Source organism: Lepidochelys olivacea (genome assembly GCF_965140295.1).
Source record: "Lepidochelys olivacea isolate rLepOli2 genome assembly, chromosome: 9".
In the NCBI taxonomy this organism is placed as follows: Eukaryota; Metazoa; Chordata; order Testudines; family Cheloniidae; genus Lepidochelys; species Lepidochelys olivacea.
In genome coordinates, this window is record NC_140419.1 from 36,820,010 (window position 1) to 36,839,679 (window position 19,670).

Here is a 19,670-nt window from a genome sequence, read left to right on the forward strand (position 1 = left end):
CAACACTATGCGGTCCCACCAGTCTGTGCTTGTTTCCTGATCACTCACGGGACCGCGCTGACGTCGCCTCCTCGCCCGGTATCGCGTTGCCATGTTCTGGTGCTGCATATACTGCTGGATAATGCGTGTGGTGGTTGATGTGCTCCTAATTGTCAAAATGAGCTCAGCGGCCTCCATGCTTGCCTTGGTATGGCGTCCGCACAGAAAAAAGGCGCGGAACGATTGTCTGCCGTTGCTCTGACGGAGGGAGGGGCGACTGACGACACAGCTTACAGGGTTGGCTTTAGGGAGCTAAAATCAACAAAGGGTGTGCCTGTACATCAAGGAGTATTTCAGGCAGGACTGCACGGAGGGTTCCAATAAGAAATGGTGCACCTAAGTTATCGTTATTGGAACAAGGAGGTTAGCCTGGCCTCTGATTGATACATGGCTAGATTTACCTCGCTGCACCTTCTCTGTAAGTGACTGCAGTGTGATCTAGAAGAATGAGTCCCCTAGACAGGGGAGGGGGGGAAGCAAATCTGGTCTATTTCTTGTTTTGATCCACTCCATCTATCTTTTACATCTTTGGCTGGCAGCAGACGGTGCAGAAGGACTGCATGCCATCCACATCTCATGGCTGCTCGGCAGAAGATGGTACAGTACGACTGCTAGCAGTCCGTATCGCCTGCCCGCTCACCATAAGACGGTTCAATAGGACTGACTGCAGGACTAAAGAGAATGACCTGCTCAAGTCACTCCAAATTTAGTCCCTGCGCCCATGTCTGCCCAGGCGCTCCTGATCGACCTCACAGAGGCGACCAGGAGCACCTCAGACATGACGATGACGGCTACCAGTCGTACTGTACCATCTGCTGCCACAAGGCAAGGGGTTGCTGCTACTGTGTAGCAATGCCGTACCGCGTCTGCCAGCATCCAGGAGACATAGGGTGACGGTTACCTGAGCGGGCTCCATGCTTGCCGTGGTATGGCGTCTGCACAGGTAACTCAGGAAAAAAGGCGCGAAATGATTGTCTGCCCTTGCTTTCACGGGGGGAGGGAGGGTGGGAACGGGGGCCTGACGATATGTACCCAGAACCACCCGCGACAATGTTTTAGCCCCATCAGGCATTGGGATATCAACCCAGAATTCCAATGGGCAGCGGAGACTGCGGGAACTGTGGGATAGCTACCCACAGTGCAACGCTCCCGAAGTCGACGCTTGCCTCGGTACTGTGGAAGCGCTCCGCCGAGTTAATGCACTTAGAGCATTTTCTGTGGGGACACACACACTTGAATATATAAAACCGATTTCAAAAAAACCGACTTCTATAAATTCGACCTAATTTCGTAGTGTAGACATACCCTGAAGCTGTTACTAGTCTCACTCTTTGGCAGGGCCCTGTGTTTCTGGGGTGGGGAAAGGAGTGCTCTGAAATTTTAGTCCCTATATACTACAGTGAGGCAGACCTGTTTTCAAACCTGTATGTTAGTACAGCTCTCAAAGCAGCTAACTAGGCTCAGCCCCAAGTGCCACTGAACCTTGACTCCCATGTGGTTCTCTTTTTGTGTACATTAAGAGCAGTAAACCAGAGGGCCTGAATGAAGCTGAGCTGCCTCTTAAGAGAGTGCCCCTTCTTTTGCTCACCTCTTAATTCACCCCAAAGATGTTGCGAGGAGGTAGATCTTGCCCTATGATGGTAGATAACTCTTGGAAGAAGCCAGATCTCGTTGCCTACAACCCCCAAAGAAGTTGAGGGGGAAGTCAGTAGGAACCAGATCCTCTTCCCTATCTCTGTCCATGATGCACTGAATTACAGGAGCTGGGTCTAGCTACTCCAGATGCCTAGTTGTGTAACTGATCCTAATTTGTTGTATTGGTGAACCTTTTTGGCCAGCAAGCCTCACCTCCATTAGACGCAGTCTAAAGGTAAGGATGGAAATAAGGAGCCTGAGCACAGAGAGGAGCCAGATGAGGCTCACGTGTGTTAGTTGCTTAAATGGAAAAATTGAATTCTAAGCCCTTTTAAACCCACAAATGTAAGTTAGCTCTGCTCTTCCCTGTGGGACTTTCCAATTTTTCCAGGCATCTGACTAGAAGTTAAAGAGTTGGTCAAAAATTTCCATCAAAACTGTTTTTCAGCTATAAATTGGGTTTTCAGATAAACAATTTTTTTTTTATCAAACAGGACTTGGGCAGGAGCTATCAGTGAGAATAAACAGTATGAACTTTGTACGATAAGAAGGGTTTGAATTACGGGGGGGACCAAAAAAGTGTTCATGTCTCCAGAAATGAAAAACAGCAACTTTACTGTGTGTCCTAACTTAGCCCTCTTCTCCCCTTAAACTACTTCTTTATCCTTCCCTTCCAAAACTGCAAAAAGTAAACAAAAAACCCTTCTCTTGGCATGGGATGAAGTATTTGAATCCTCAGGCACACCGGAAGGCTTCCTTTGAAAATCAGAAGAGGGGTCAAAATTGGATTTTCAACAGAAACCTTTTCATCTTTAGTTGTGGAGTCTGTGACCTCTTTGTTCATAATTTAGTGACATGTCATTTATTGAATCAGACTGGGACTAGTGAACAATTTTCCAAGTAAAAGCAGCAGCACAGAGCTAAACAAAGACAGTGTCAGTGAAATCTACCCATCCGCCTACAAATTTTAGGATCCGCAGTCGAAATATTTAGTATCTAGGACTCGTTTCTTGAATTCCACAATTCTTGATGCTCCCCGTTGTAGAATTGTTTCAGTAGTAACACAAGGCTGAAAAGCTGATTGAAATGTCTAACAAAGGTGATAAAATGAGTCTGAACAAGATATATTCTGTTTATTGACTTTCTCCAAACCCTTAGTCTAAAAGAGGGATAAGCAGAAGGTCTGGGAGAAGGGAGAGAAATATGTATCTAAAAAGTTAGTGGCTGGATTGGCCACTGTAAAGATTATAGATCCCTGCAGAGTCAAGGGTGTTTTTGTGATGATAAACCCCTGACAGCAACAATACTGTTCCCACAAACACAGACTTTGAGTTCAGTGAGTTATTTCATATAAAATATCCAAATGGCCACTGATAGAGTGATGCTTTAGCACTGAACTGTGCTTGTGCTTTGTGCTGTGTTTTTCTCATTAATTCTTATTGCACCATAGTCTCTTCAGTCTACTGGCTGTTTTCCCAGTTCTTTAAGGCTTTTTGAGTATCCACCCAAGACCTTCTGGAAATTGGAATTTTGATGCCTTCATGTTTCTGGACATCCATCTTAACTTCACTTAAAGGAAGAATATTGAGGTGGCTGGGCCCGAATCACACTTTTTCTCCCACTGCCCCTGTTTGTTCCATAGCCCATCTAATTCTCGATCTCTACCCCACAAAAGACTCAAAGGATTCTGTACCCTATTTTCTTTTCTTCAAGGGGCACCACGCTGTCTGTAGCCCTATAGATGTGTGCAATCCCACAATAACCAGCCTGCCTACATCCCTGTGATGGTAGAAAAATAATTCTGCCTCTGTATTCAAAACAGAGGTTGGAAACAGAGTGACCATATGGAAGCGAACTTGCGCTTTTAATTACAACCTACCTCTTATTGGCATCCTTTAGGAAGGAAACTATTTTCCTTAGAGGTGGTGTGTCGTAATGGATTGATCACTGGCCTGGGCCTCAGGAAATGTAGCTTCTATTCCCAGTGCTGCGGCGGGGTGACCTTGTGCAAATATTTCACCTCCATTTTCCCCATCTCTAAAATGCAGATGATGATACAGAGTTCCCTTATAAAGCACTTTCATATCTACTGATGAAAAGTGCTTAATAAGAGCTAGGTATTATTCAAATGTGGATGGTGCGCTGGGCAGAGAATGAACATGGGTAAATAATTTTATCTGCATTTTTTGGGGTGAGTCTGAGGGGCAGGAAGAAGAAAGGAAACAGAGGGAGAACAGTCAGTGACTGTTTCCTGCAAGAAGGGCTACAATCAAGAAACTCTGGATACGAAAGTGCATCCTCTTTAGAAAGCAATTAAAGGTAGTGAGGCTGGGTGGCTACATAGGATTTCTCATAGTTAAATGTGTCTACTAGAAATGAACTCATTTGTTTTCTGAAAAGGAAATTTTGTTCATCTGGTGGATCGTAAAGTTTTTCATAATTTCAGAGGCTTAAAATATTTTCTCTCATGCTTTTCTTAAATCTTATTAAATTTTTGAAATATTCTTGAGGTCTTGCATGCTGCATATGCCATCAGCCTGGCCCACTTAAACCTAGTTCTATTTTTATTTTTTAAGTCTTGGCCATTAATGGGGAAAAAAGCAAAATTCTCAACCTGTGTAAATCTGATATAGCTCAATTGATTTCAATGAAACTATGCTGATTTACACATGCTGAGGATCTGGGCCAGAGAGTTCAACCATGGCAACCAATTTCAGAAAGTTACTTCTCTTAAAATGCTGTTTGTCACCTGGCAATATAGTACTGTAGTAGACCAAGGCTAATAAAGGTTAAAAAGAATAAGAATTTCAGATCCACATCTAGGAACAGAGCTGCAACCTCCACTAAGGAGTGGAAACAATAACTATTTTCCCATCTTATCGCACTTTAAAAAATGGAAAGTGCTTTAGCTGTAAACTTGCAAATCAAAAAATGTTTAATAATTCAGGTTCTAAGTTTAGGCCTCTAATCTGAAGTATGGTTCATTTATGGTTTGAGGCAGTGGTTGCAGTTTGTCTGGTGGTGATTTGCATTATCATAGTGGCTGGAATGCCATTAGTCTAGGCGCTGTACAAACAGTGCAAGATAGTCTCTGCTCTGAAGAGCTTTCAGTCTAAATAGACACACCTAGGCAGAGACAAGAGGCACAGACAGGTGAAATCACTCAGGTCACATAGCAAATCAGAGATACAACTGGTGGGATCCCGCTGTCAGTCCCAGGGAAGTGCACCATCTACTGGTGACATTATGGAGATGATCAGACCAGACACCACCACTTCTGGACTACAACCCTAAATTGGTACGTTTGCTGATTATGCTTCTCTGTGCACTGTTGATATGTGTTTATGGGCTGAGTGAGGTGTTTTTAGCTTCTAGAGTAATAAAAGTACCTCAACATTGTTTTCCTCCCAAACTTGTGGGCCCGTGCTACATTCAGATCCCTCTGGAAATCTTGCTGGTCCAATTTTAGCTCCTTAGTGAGAGAGGCTGGGAATCCTCCCACACACTTTTTTCCACCTGCCTGGACTTCAAGACCTTCCAGAACTTTCATTTCCATTCCTATTTCTCAGTGACCCTGAAATGCAGAGTCATCAAATCCAAGTGTACTATCTACCAAAAGAGTGTTTATGCAACAGGATGAGACCATCCGATTTCTTTTATGAAGCACTTAACACATTTTGGGATACATCAAAAGCAAATACTAATGAGCCAGATTATTTCCTGTGCCAAGATCCACTTCTTTCTAGAAAGAGGAGTGCCTACTAAGGAGCTGGTTTTGGTATCTTGATTTACAAGCCATATTTGCATCAGCACTGATATAATTTGCACCAGTTGGCTATAGACCCTAATGTACCATGCAGTAGCTGAGGGTTGCTGAAATGCAGCTCTGCTCTATACCTAACATGCTCCACTAGCATTATGCCACCTGAACTCCCCTTGTTCCAGGGGAATTCTTAGCTGGGCAGTTAGTCAGTTTGTGGCATCTGAGAAACACAAAGGTCACCAGAATGAGGGGAAAGAGTCTGGCCCCATGAAATGTAAAAGTGTGTGAGAGCAGAGTGGCCAAGTTGTCACCAGTACATTCCAGATACGTGTTGGGATTCCATGTGAGACCTCTTTCCACTCTGCTTCCTGAGAACGCAGTTCGACTCCAGCCTTCATCTCTCAGATATCTTTATTTGCCATACAGCAATGCTATGCTGAGTTGATCAGACTCAAACGCAGGGGGGATAGATGCAGGGTACATCACAGATCCAAAGTTGCACAGAAATCTTCTCCCTTTATATACATTACCTATCTCATTGCATTTACTATACATTGCATCACACATTTTTGGATTGGCTTGGTTACTTGGCAGGAACCAATCCCTGTGCAGCATGCACTGACCATGGTTCAGCTTGCTCTTTACCTCATCTCTACATTCCTAACTTCCCTTGTTATCTATTTCATCATAAATAGATCCCTGCATGTTCTCCCTCTTATCTTAGTTGGCTCAGACATTCTGTCGTCTTAGCATGCTGACCTATTTACTTATCTTATTTAAAACACAAATATTGTTTTCAGCCTAATTTATTTCCTTCCCTAATCCTGTCTTCCAAAAGATGAGGCCTCTCTCCCTGTGTTAATCACTCATGTCAGGCCAGACCTCACTACAGTGTCCCTGTTCCAACCCTACCTGGCTGTAACTGTTAGGGCATGATCCAATTCCTGTCAGATGACCACTTGTAGAGGGCTTTACAGTAACAGAACTGCCTCCAGCCCCAGATTTCCACTCTGCCTGTATATCTGAAGTGCTGCTGCTCTTTCACTTTCTGGTTTTGGCCTTTTCCTTTCAGTTATTAACCTGACAATTAATAGCCTACACATTTTGTCAACTTTGGTCCCCATCGCCATAGGATGGGATCATCCTCCTGGGGACTGAGCTCTGCTGAAACAAATAATTATATACTTTAAGCATGTGATTAAGGGCTCTGCTGGATCAGGATCATAGTGCTTAGTTCCTTATAGAATTAATGCCTATCTGAGCAGCATCTTTCATAGCAGAGTGTCTACTCATGCCTAGCATACATAAGGAGCTAGGGAAGTTGAAGAATTTGCTCTGTAGTTTCAGTGACATTTCATTTTTTCTTTTTAGAACGAAACTTTTATTTTTAAATCATCCTACAAGAACCAGGTTCAATGAGCCAATAATGTTGGTGAATTTCCTGGCCTTTGATGGCTTTATCACATGTGGTAGTACTTAAACATCCACTTCTGTATTTAATATTATCTTCTTTTATTAACACCTCTTCAGGGAGCTAATAAAATTTGCCATCTGTAAAGTGTATAGAGACATACCCTTTATAAGATTTGGTATGTATAATGAACAAGGCATGATTATAGCACCCTCTTGTGGCCAAGGTATGAACTTGCTTTGTATTTAACTACTTCAAAGAAAGCCTTGACTTACAATTAAATGGTTTCAGAGTAGCAGCTGTGTTAGTCTGTGTCCGCAAAAAGAAAAGGAGGACTTGTGGCACCTTAGAGACTAACAAATTTATTTGAGCATAAGCTTTCGTAAGCTACAGCTCACTTCATCGGATGCATTCAGTGGAAAATACAGTGTGGAGATTTATATACACAGAGAACATGAAACAATGGGTGTTACCATACACACTGTAATGAGAGTGATCAGGTAAGGTGAGCTATTACCAGCAGGAGAGTGTGGGGGGGAACCTTTTGTAGTGATAATCAAGGTGGGCCATTTCCAGCAGTTGACAAGAATGTCTGAGGAACAGCGGGTGGCGGGGGAATAAACATGGGGAAATAGTTTTGCTTTGTGTATTGACCCATCCACTCCCAGTCTTTATTCAAGCCTAAGTTAATTGTATCCAGTTTGCAAATTAATTCCAATTCAACAGTCTCTCGTTGGAGTCTGTTTTTGAAGTTTTTTTTGTTGAATTGCCACTTTTAGGTCTGTAATCGAGTGACCAAAGAGATTGAAATGTTCTCCGACTGGTTTTTGAATGTTATAATTCTTGACATCTGATTTGTGTCCATCTATTCTTTTACGTAGAGACTGTCCAGTTTGGCCAATGTACATGGCAGAGGGGCATTGCTGGCACATGATGGCATATATCACATTGGTAGATGTGCAGGTGAATGAGCCTCTGACAGTGTGGCTGATGTGATTAGGCCCTATGATGGTGTCCCCTGAATAGATATATGGACACAGTTGGCAACGGGCTTTGTTGCAAGGATAGGTTCCTGGATTAGTGGTTCTGGTGTGTGGTTGCTGGTGAGTATTTGTTTCAGGTTGGGGGGCTGTCTGTAAGCAAGGACTGGCCTGTCCCCCAAGATCTGTGAGAGTGATGGGTCATCCTTCAGGATAGATAGTAGATCCTTGATGGGTTGTATCCTATGGAGCCCTAACCACAAATTAAAGCTGCTCTGCACTAACAATGAGTGCAGAAGGAAAAAGATACAAGAAAATTCAACCACAACACTTTTTAGATTTCTCTTTGAGATTCGTACCTGCTGCCATAAGGAATGAGACAGCACAAGGTCAAAAACAATGGTGACAGTTTTCCAAATATTTGTTTTATTTTTTGCCAAAATCCTATTTTTGTTAGCAGTGCAACTGCTATAATGGATCAGACCAATGGAACAGCTAGTCTAGTATCCTATCTCTGACAGAGTGGACAGTACCAGGCCAGCTGTCTGAGGAAGAAGCTAGCAGCAGGTAGTTCTGGGGTAATCTGTCCCCAGGAAAAGGTTCCTCCTAACCCCCAGTAGCTAGTAGCTGACTTTTACCCTGAAGGATATTGGTTTCAAAGCTCTTATCTGCTGTTGTCATGGAGCCATAGTATCAGCGCTATGCCCCCAGCTTTGGGGAACAGTCTCTAGGAGGAATCTCTTCAGGGCCTTACTGCCTCCTTAAACTGAAGCTCAGGGGCTCCAGCACTCTTGTTTCACACTGTGAGCTCTGTTCAGCAAGGCCAACTGAGATAGACTCCTGGAAGAGACTCGTACACTCTTTGGGGATTAACGCGAAGCATTCACGGCAACACTCACAGTGTTGTCAAAGCAGTAGTGCCTATAAGTCAGAGTGCAGGATAGAAAGTCCTTAGGTTGGCATAGAGGAAGGAAGGTTAGAGCATAGCCCAAGTCCTTTCTAGTTGGCCCGGAACCCAGCTGAGTTCTGTCTTTCTCTGTTTTACCTCCTTCCTCAGATCACAGGTGAGAGCCCAGCCTCCTTTCAGTAGCCAACTCTTAGCCCCCAACTTCACACCTCTCCAGCTGGGGGATATTGCTGCACTTCCTTTCTGAGCAGTGGGGAAATCCGTATCCCTCTAGGTCATTGGTCTCTTGGTATCTATGGCCTCCTGGTTGGATTTGCCACTGTCTTCTCTCATTCTGCATTGATATGGAGTTGCCTTGACCGGTCCTTTTTTTAATGAGGCATTCAGGCTCAGACAGCTAGATGACAATTATACCTATGTCTTTTAGCCTGCCCAGAGAGCAAACAGTCCTTCCCCCTGACCCTGGATACTCCTGTGAAATATGAGAGAAACTGAGGCGCATACACAAGATGCATAAAAAAAATTACAGGAAATTCCCACTTTGTCACAATTGCAACTCGGCTATTCTTGTTATCCAGAGAAATATCCAGAAAAATATTTTTTTCTCTGTATTTGGTCAGAATGTAAGGAGGAGGACACCAAAATTGTGTCTTGGTTTTTCATCCACATTTTATTTTCACTGAAATTTTCTGCCTAGCTCTACTCACCATGCTGTTCTAACCTGACTAGGGAAGTTGTTGAGCAGCAAAAAGTCTGATTGATCTTTAGCTGTTATAGGGCTTGGCTTCACTGTAATGCTTCAATGAAGACCCTACCTATGCCAATGGGAGGGCTTCTCCCACTGGTGTAGGAAATCCACGTCCCTGAGAGCTGGTAGTTAGATCGATGGGAGAATTCGGAAGTTGAGAGTAGCAGACTGGAGCCTATGACCTAGAACAGGAGCAGAAGACCGAGTCAAGGGGTAGCAGAGGAGAGTCAACTGGGTGGTGAATTGTTTAGGCATGGGAAAGAGGTCAAAGGTACAAAGAGGGCTATGGGCAGAAATGCTGAGGGAAGGCAGTAGGTGTGGGGTGAGGCTCTCTCTGGCACAGACTCCTAGGTTGACAGAAGGCTAGTTTGACTCTGCCCTGTGCCAACCTGGGTAAATCCAGCTCTCTGTATTTTATGCAACTACCATGTCAAAATAGACCAATGTGTTAGTGTCATTCTTTGCCTGGTATGTGTCATGGTTTCAGTGAAATATCTACAGGGGTGAGGGTGGTGGAAGCAAGTGCTGTCTGTCCTTTTATATTAAATATACAATGGCTGGAAATGTGCATGTTAAAGTTCCAAATTTCCAAAATAGTGACACAGACAGCCAGAGTAGGGAGAGAATCATATTAGTATAGTGTAGAAGGAAAAAAGATTATGTCACCAGGAAAGAGGAGAGAGACAATTCACCGAGCAAAAGGAGGTAACAGATAAAAGGTTCAGTTATTACCATAAAGCAAAGATGATCATGGTACAATCACTATTCTCATAATAAAGTTCTTACGTTGCAAAATGCTCAGCAAGCCAGACTGCCTAAAATGCCAGTGCCTGTGTGCTTTGCTTTCTCCCTGAAGACTGACCAGTGTATTGCTTACAGTTATTAGTTACCATGCAGCTCCTTCTAAGCAAGCATGTTTATTCTTAAGATAAAAGCATTACAGTGTGTGTGTGTGTGTGTGCATATATATAATATATGAATGAACTTATATATTAGGACTGTCAATAATTGCAGTTAACTCACGTGATTAACTCAAAAAATTAACCGTGATTAATCGCACTGTTAATAGAATACCAATTGAAATTTATTAAATATTTTGGATTTTTCTACATTTTCAAATATATCCATTTTGATTACAACACAGTACAAAGTGTACAGTGCTCACTTGATATTATCTTAGATTACAAATATTTGCACTGTAAAATGATAAACGAAATAGTATTTTTCAATTCACCTCTTACAAGTACCGTAGTGCAATCTCTTTACATTTGTAAATTTCACTTTTTCATGATTGTTTTGTTTTTGTGTGCAATTATGTAAAAAACCAAAACTATGTAAAACTTTAGAGCCTACAAGTCCACTCTGTCTTACTTCTTGTTCAACCAATTGCTAAGAGAAACATGTTTGTTTACATTTACGGGAGATAATGCTGCACACTTCTTAACTACAGTGTCACCTGAAAGTGAGAACAGGTATTCATAGGGCACCATTGTAGCCGGCATCACAAGATATTTACATGCCAGATGCACTAAAAATTCATATACCTCTTCATGCTTTGGCCATCCTTCCATAGGACATGCGTCCATACTGATGCCGCTCGTTTAAAAAAATGCGTTAATTAAATTTGTATGTCTTCTGCTCTGATTTACCTGCATTCTACCATATATTTCATGTTATAGCAGTCTTGGATGATGACCCAGCACATGTTTGTTTTAAGAACACTTTCACTGCAAATTTGACAAAATGCAAAGAAGATATCAATGTGAAATTTCTAAAGATAGCTACAGCACTCGAACTAAGATTTAAGAATCTGAAGTGCCTTCCAAAATCTGAGAGGATGAGGTGTGGAGAATGCTTTCAGGAGTCTTAAAAAAGCAACGCGCTGATGCGGAAACTACAGAACACAAACCAAAATCAGCGTTCTGCTGGTGGCATCTGACTCTGATGGTGAAAATGAACATACATTGGTGTGCACTGCTTTGGATCATTATTGAGCAGAAACAGTCATCAGCATGGACGCATGTCCTCTGGAATGGTGGTTGAAGCATCAAGGGACGTATGAATCTTTAGCGCATCTGGCATGTAAATATCTTGCGATACTGGCTACACCAGTGCCATGCGAACGCCTGTTTTCACTTTCAGGTGACATTGTAAACAAGAAGCAGGCGTCGTTATCTTCTGCAAATGTAAACAAACTTGTTTGTCTGAGCGAATGGCTGAACAAGAAGTAGGACTGATTGTACTTATAGGCTCTAAAGTTTTACATTGTTTTATTTTTAAATGCAGGGGTTTTTTGTACATAATTCTACACTTGTAAGTTCAACTTTCATGATAGAGATTGCACTACAGTACTTAGGTGAATTGAAAAATATTTATTTTGTTTTCTACAGTGAAAATAATTGAACACTGTACATTTTATATTCTGTGTTGTAATTGAAATCACTATTTGAAAACGTAGAAAACATCCAAAAATATGTAAATAAATGGTATTCTATTATTTAACAGCACAATTAATCACAGTCTTAAAAAAATTAATCGCATGATTAATTTTTTTAATTGCTTGACAGCCGTTATTGATCATTATTCATTCACATATGCCAAAAAGTTTACCAGAGGTCACCCCCAGCTCCAGCCGAGGGCTTTGGTAGATTTTAAAAACCCACAGCTGTTTTTTCCCCATGGTTAAAGTTCATATCTATCTTAGAACCAGAACCGAGACTGGGCAGATCAGCTATTTTCTTGATCCTTTGATCTTGGTTCAATCAGTAGCACAAACTGGATTCAGTCTATGCTCCACTAGGATTAAAGGCCAACAATTTGCCCCCAAAAACATTGACTTTTCAAGAAGCTCCTGGGGAAGTTCAGAACCATATCAGAAATTGGCCTATGGCTGTTCTTTTACAAATGCATTTATGTGCAGTCGTCATTCCTGTAGTACATTAGGCTAAGCTATTATTTCTGGTATTTGGTTAATTAATCAGCTTCCAAAACAGATATTTAGTTGCTAAAGTATTGAAAACAGTTTCACGTAAAGTGCAGCAGAGAAAGGGCTCTGGATGCTTAAAGTGTATACAGGGCTTTTATGACTGAATTAAGATTCTAGTTAGGTGAATAGCTCAACTCACCTCCCTGAAGACAATTTCATCAATGTTTGTAAAGCACTTGAGTAACGTGATGACAGCACCATAGAAAAACCTTTGGGGAAATGAATAATTCTGAATTCAGGATGGTGTGTACTAAATAATGCATAGGGCTACACCCTGAATCTTAATCCTCCCCGTGCTGTCAGACATGGCCGAGGGCAAAATCTTGTTGTGTTCTATAACTTAACTTTTTGACAACAGGTTCTTGACCTATCCCTCAACCCCACTATAGAGATCCCAGCACACTGCCTTTCATCTGGTCCTTGTCCTTTGCCTTGTCTGGCTTGGGTGACCCTACAAGGAGTTAGGGCTCCCACCAGCATAGTGCTCAGGATTACTGGACTACACCGGCCTTTCCACCATGTCAAGGTGCAGCCCCAGGGAAGGACACATTGAATGAGGAGTACAAAAGAAATATTGAATAGCTGCTCCTTCAATGATCACCATCCATCCTGTGCTCTGAATGAGGCAGAGGTCCTGGGGAAAAAATAGTATGTAATTAGAGACTACATGTTAATGCACATGCTTCCCTCGGTCAGAATTAAAGTTCTGGCATTAATTTGGGCATTCCCTAACTTAAACGCCTAACTTTTCAGCCTCAAATGTCTTTTAATGTAGACTTTTAAAATGAACAGTTAATTGTTATTTTGACTGAATTGGCTTCAAAGGATGCAGTACCTGCGTAACTGAGGGCAGATCTGAACTGCTGCTTTTTTCTGTCTTTGCCTGTAAATAACCTCCAGTGATTGAAAATTTGGTACCCATGAAGCAGACAGACAGCTGCCTCCAGATTTGTGTTTTGTAATGTAACTGAAGTTCAGAGGTTTCTTCTGCTTTGTGCTTACCTCTGCTCCTGTCCGAAATGGACAATGTTAAGTCTCCATTGCCCCTTCCACCCAAGGACCCGCTTCTCCGTCCCCCCACCCCTCAACTATCTTGAATAATTTTGTATTATCTGCAAATTTTACCATGTGACTGCTTACCTCCTTTTCCAGATCATTTGTGAATATGTTGAACAGCACTGGTCTCAGAACCGACCCCTGGAAGACACCACTGTTTACCTCTCTCCATTCTGAAAACTGATAATTTGTTCCCACCCTTTGTTTCCTATCTTAACCAGTTACCAATCCATGAGAGGACTTTCCCTCTTATCCCATGACAGCTTACTTTGCTGAGGAGCCTTTGGTGTGAGGGACCTTGTCAAAGGCTTTCTGAAAGTCCAAGTGCACTGCATCCACTGGATCACCCTTGGCCACATCTTTGTTGACCCCCTCAAAGAATTCTAACAGATTGCTGAGACATGATTTCCTTTTACAAAAAACATGTTGACTCTTCCCCAACAGATCGGGTTGATAATTCTGTTCTTTACTATAATTTCAGCCAATTTGCCTGGTACTGAAGTTAGGCTTACTGGCCTGTAATTGCCAGGATTGCCTCTGGAGCCTTTATAAAAAAAATTGGTGTCACATTAGCTCAAGTCACCTGGCACAGAAGCTGATGTAAGCCATAAGTTACATACCACAGCTAGTAGTTCTGCAATTCTGCTGGTGAGAGAGACAAGCTTTTGAGCTTACACAGAGCTCATCTGCAGGCCTAGGAAACTGGCCCAGTCTAACGCCGTTTAGTCCTTGCACAGGGGACCTATTAAGAACATTTCCCTTTGAGGACTGAGCTAACACCTCAATCTGAAGTTTGGGAGCACTGGGCTGCTGGGAGTGATGTCATTAAGAGGAGAGAGTTTCACCATGCATGGTCATAAAAAAAAACCATGAAAGAGTTAGGGGTATTAGGTCTGAGGAAGACTGAGTCAGGAAATATGAATTCAACTTCTAACACTGCTACTGACTCTTTGTTGAGTTTGGCCAAAAATTTAGGGCTAAATTTTCAAATCTTTTAGTTCACTGTTTTGGGTGCTGGCCATAAGTGTCAAAGTGGGAGCTGCTGGGGGCTGAGCAGTTTTGAAACTGTGGTCCTAGTTACAAGGGCTGAAAACAACTTGAAAATCTGGCCCCACAGCTCTCCTGTTGCCTCAGTTTCCTCTCTCATAATAAAGGGAATCAACAATGCTTATTCATCTTTGTAAAATGCTGTAGGCTTTATGGATGAAAAGACCTATAAATAAATAGTACAATATTTTTACACTACCTTTAGAAATCTATTAGATTAACTCTATTTCAGGGGATTGCATATTACACTCCCTCTGTAGCCCCCAGGGAAGACAGGTTGTGGTTTGATCAAACAGAACCTGGATCCAAAGTAAAACTTGACTGATAAAGTTCTGAAAACCATACTCAGTGTTGGCAATTACTGACCACTCTGCCACTGATAATCTGAAACTAAATTGGCTCTACAGTTTTGTTGACCCAACCAAGAATAATCCTCCCTCTTCTCTGTTGACTTCTTTCTCCTCATCCTCTGCTTATCCTTCCCCCCTAGTTACCTGTGGTGGAAGATTGAACAGCCTTACTGCCCTGTAGTTTCTGGAAGCTATATACAGAAATTTGCTTCAAATACTGTTTTTGTTTGTTTAAACTCAGGAAAATGGTATGTGATGTCCGAACTGGATTGTGTGTGAATGCGTGCACACCACTGTGCTCTCCTGAATGGAATGAAAATTGCTCAGCTGTGACTCTGGTTATAGGCCCTGTTCTGCCAACAAGTCCGATGACTTCAGAGGCCTTTTCTTTTGGAACACCAAGGTCTGAGTTCTATTCCCACTGTCACTGTGGTGTTCGAAACAGCCATGGCACATAGCATGATGACAACCATGAAGCACTAGAGAACAAGATCTTCTACTTTAATCGCATATGGTCACTTGAGGCTCACTAATTCAAGGACTGTCTTTCCTGCAGCCTGACTAAACTGGACCCATCTCTTGGTTCCTCCTCTATTGGGTTCAAAGTTACTTTTGAAATTGTAGCGGCTATAACTCTGGTGCAGTGGGAAGTCCTGAAATTCTGCAGTCTGTCCCAAGGGTCTGTGAAATCCCTCAAAAGTCTGAGGTCAGGCTGGCCTCTTTGGGTACATCTACACATGACTGACCTGGTCAGCTGACTTTGGCTTGCAGGGCTCAGGCTCTGGGGCTGAAAAATCACTGTGTAGATGTTTGCGTGGGAGCCTGAACTCTGGGACCAGGCAAGGGTGGACTTTTAGATCTATAGACTCCCTGAGGGGTTAAAAATCGAGCCCCACAGCCCAAGCCCTGTCAGCCCGAGTCAGCTGACCCAGGCCAGCTGCTGCTGTTCTTCTGCAGGTCTTTTATCCCTGTGTAGATGTGCCCTGTCTCCTACTTAATAGTCGGGAGTGGGACAATGACTGACCTTCTTTCTTCCCATCCTCTCACACAACTGGGAAGTTGAGCTGGATCCAAACTTCCTTTCCTCTCCTTTTGTGGGGTTTGTAAGGAGGCTGGTTTACAGGGCAAGACAATGAAGAACACATTGACCTTTACTGCTCCTAAGCCCTGGTCTACACTAGGAGTTGAGGTCGAATTTAGCAGTGTTAAATCGATTTAACCCTGCACTTATCCACACGACGAAGTCCTTTTTTCGACTTAAAGGGCTCTTAAAATCCCCCAACAAGAGGATTAGGACTGAAATTGGCCTTGCTGGGTCGAATTTGGGGTACTGTGGACACAATTAGGCGGTATTGGCCTCCATGAGCTATTCCAGAGTGCTCCATTGTGACCACTCTGGACAGCGCTCTCAACTCAGATGCACTGGCCAGGTAGACAGGAAAAGGCCTGCAAACTTTTGAATTTCAGTTTCCAGTTTGGCCAGTGTGACAAGCTGCAGGTGACCATGCAGAGCTCATCAGCAGAGGTGACCATGATGGAGTCCCAGAATCGCAAAAGAGCTCCAGCATGGACCGAACGGGAGGTACGGGATCTGATCGCTGTATGGGGAGAGGAATCTGTGCTATCAGAACTACGTTCCAGTTTTCAAAATGCCAAAACCTTTGTCAAAATCTCCCAGGGCATGAAGGACAGAGGCCATAACAGGGACCTGAAGCAGTGCCGCATGAAACTTAAGGAGCTGAGGCAAGCCTACCAGAAAACCAGAGAGGCGAACGGCAGCTCTGGGTCAGAGCCCAAAACATGCCGCTTCTATGATGAGCTGCATGCCATTTTAGGGGGTTCAGCCACCACTACCCCAACTGTGTTGTTTGACTCCTTCAATGGAGATGGAGGCAATACGGAAGCAGGTTTTGGGATGATGATGATGATTGATAGCTCACAGCAAGCAAGCGGAGAAACTGGTTTTCCCAACAGCCAGGAACTGTTTCTCACCCTGGACCTGCAGCCAGTACCCCCCGAACCCACCCAACGCTGCCTCCTGGACCTGCCAGGTGGAGAAGGGACCTCTGGTGAGTGTACCTTTTAAAATACTATACATAGTTTAAAAGCAAGCATGTTTAATGATTGATTTGCCCTGGCATTCACGGCTCTCCTGGATGTACTCCCAAAGCCTTTGCAAAAGGTTTCTGGGGAGGGCAGCCTTATTCCATCCACCATGGTAGGACACTTTACCACTCCAGGCCAGTAGCACGTACTCGGGAATCATTGTAGAACAAAGCATTGCAGTGTATGTTTGCTAGCATTCAAACAACATCCATTCTTTCTCTCTCTGTAGCACTTTAGAGACTAAACAATTTATTTGAGAATAAGCTTTTGTGAGCTACAGCTCACTTCATCGGATACATACTGTGGAAAGTGTAGAAGATCTTTTATACACACAAAGCATGAAAAAATACCTCCCCCCACCCCACTCTCCTGCTGGCAATAGCTTAGCTAAAGTGATCACTCTCCTTACAATGTGTATGATAATCAAGGTGGGCCATTTCCAGCACAAATCCAGAGTTTAACAAGAATGTCTGGGGGGTTAGGAAAAAACAAGGGGAAATAGGTTACCTTGCATAATGACTTAGGCACTCCCAGTCTCTATTCAAGCCTAAGTTAATTGTATCCAATTTGCAAATGAATTCCAATTCAACAGTTTCTCGCTGGAGTCTGGATTTGAAGTTTTTTTGTTGAAGAATTGCAACTTTCATGTCTGTAATCGCGTGACCAGAGAGATTGAAGTATTTGGTGAGTATTTGCTTCAGGTTGGGGGGAAATACTCACCAGCAACCACATACCACACAACAGAACCACTAACCCAGGAACCTATCCTTGCAACAAAGCCCGTTGCCAACTGTGCCCACATATCTATTCAGGGGATACCATCACAGGGCCTAATAACATCAGCCACACTATCCGAGGCTCGTTCACCTGCACATCCACCAATGTGATATACGCCATCATGTGCCAGCAATGCCCCTCTGCCATGTACATTGGTCAAACTGGACAGTCTCTACGTAAAAGAATGAATGGACACAAACCAGATGTCAAGAATTTTATAATATTCATAAACCAGTCGGAGAATACTTCAATCTCTCTGGTCATGCGATTACAGACATGAAAGTTGCAATTCTTCAACAAAAAAACTTCAAATCCAGACTCCAGCGAGAAACTGTTGAATTGGAATTCATTTGCAAATTAAATACAATTAACTTAGGCTTGAATAGAGACTGGGAGTGCCTAAGTCATTATGCAAGATAACCTATTTCCCCTTGTTTTTTCCTAACCCTCCCCCTCCCCTCCCAACGTTCTTGTTAAACCCTGGATTTGTGCTGGAAATGGCCCACCTTGATTATCATACATATTGTAAGGAGAGTGATCACTTTAGCTAAGCTATTGCCAGCAGGAGAGTGGGGTGTGGGGAGGTATTTTTTCATGCTTTGTGTGTATAAAAGATCTTCTACGCTTTCCACAGTATGCATCTGATGAAGTGAGCTGTAGCTCACAAAAGCTTATGCTCAAATAAATTGGTTAGTCTCTAAGGTGGCACAAGTACTCCTTTTCTTTTTGCAAATACAGACTAACACGGCTGTTACTCTGAAACTTCTCTCTCTGTGTTATCCTCAAGAGAGTGATACCATTCATGGTCACCTGGTTGAAATAGGGTGCTTTTCTTAAGGGACATTCAGAGGTGCCCGTTCCTGCTGGGCTGTTTGCCTGTAGCTGAATAGAAATGTTCCCTGCTGGGGATGAGGGAGGGACAAGGGGCTAGCCATGCAGTGGGGGGGAGGCAAAATGCAACCTTGGAACGAAAGCACATGTGCTATGTATTTAATGTTAACAGCAAGGTTTACCGTGAAAGAGTGTACCCATTGTTCTATAAAATGTCTTTTAAAATACCACTGTGCCTTTTTTTTTCTCCACCAGCTGTGTGTTTCAAGGATCACAGGATCTTCTCCTTCCCAGAGGCTAGCGAAGATTAGAAGGTGAAAAAAAACATACTCGCGATTAAATGTTCTCTGAGCTCATGCTGTCCTCCCACACTGACAGAGCACAGACGAATGCATGGAGGCAGACAACGTCAGAGTGCAGGAAAGCACAAAATGACCAGGAGAAGAGGTGGTGGGCTGAAGAGACGGCTGAAGCTGAAAGGTGGTGGCAGCGTGATGAGAGGAGGCAGGATTCAATGCTGAGGCTGCTGGAGGATCAAACCAATATTCTCCAGCGTATGGTTGACCTGCAGGAAAGGCAGCAGGAGCACAGACCGCCGCTAAAGCCCCCGTGTAACCAACCACCCTCCTCCCCAAGTTCCATAGCCTCCTCACCCAGACACTCCAGAACGCGGTGTGGGGGCCTCCGGCCACCCAGCCACTCCACCCCAGAGGATTGCCCAAGCAACAGAAGGCTGGCATTCAATAAGTTTTTTAAACTTTTAAAGTGCTGTGTGGCCTTGTCCTTCCCTCCTCCACCACCCCTCCTACTGCTTCTCTCCTCCACCACCCCTCCTGGTCTACCTTGGTAGTTATCCCCCTATTTGTGTGATGAATGAATAAAGAATGCATGAATGCGAAGCAACAATGACTTCTATTGCCTCTGCAAGCGGTGATCGAAGGGAGGAGGGAAGGGTGGTTAGCTTACAGGGAAGTAGAGTAAACCAAGGGGCGGGGTGTTTCATCAAGGAGAAACAAACAGAACTTTCACACCGT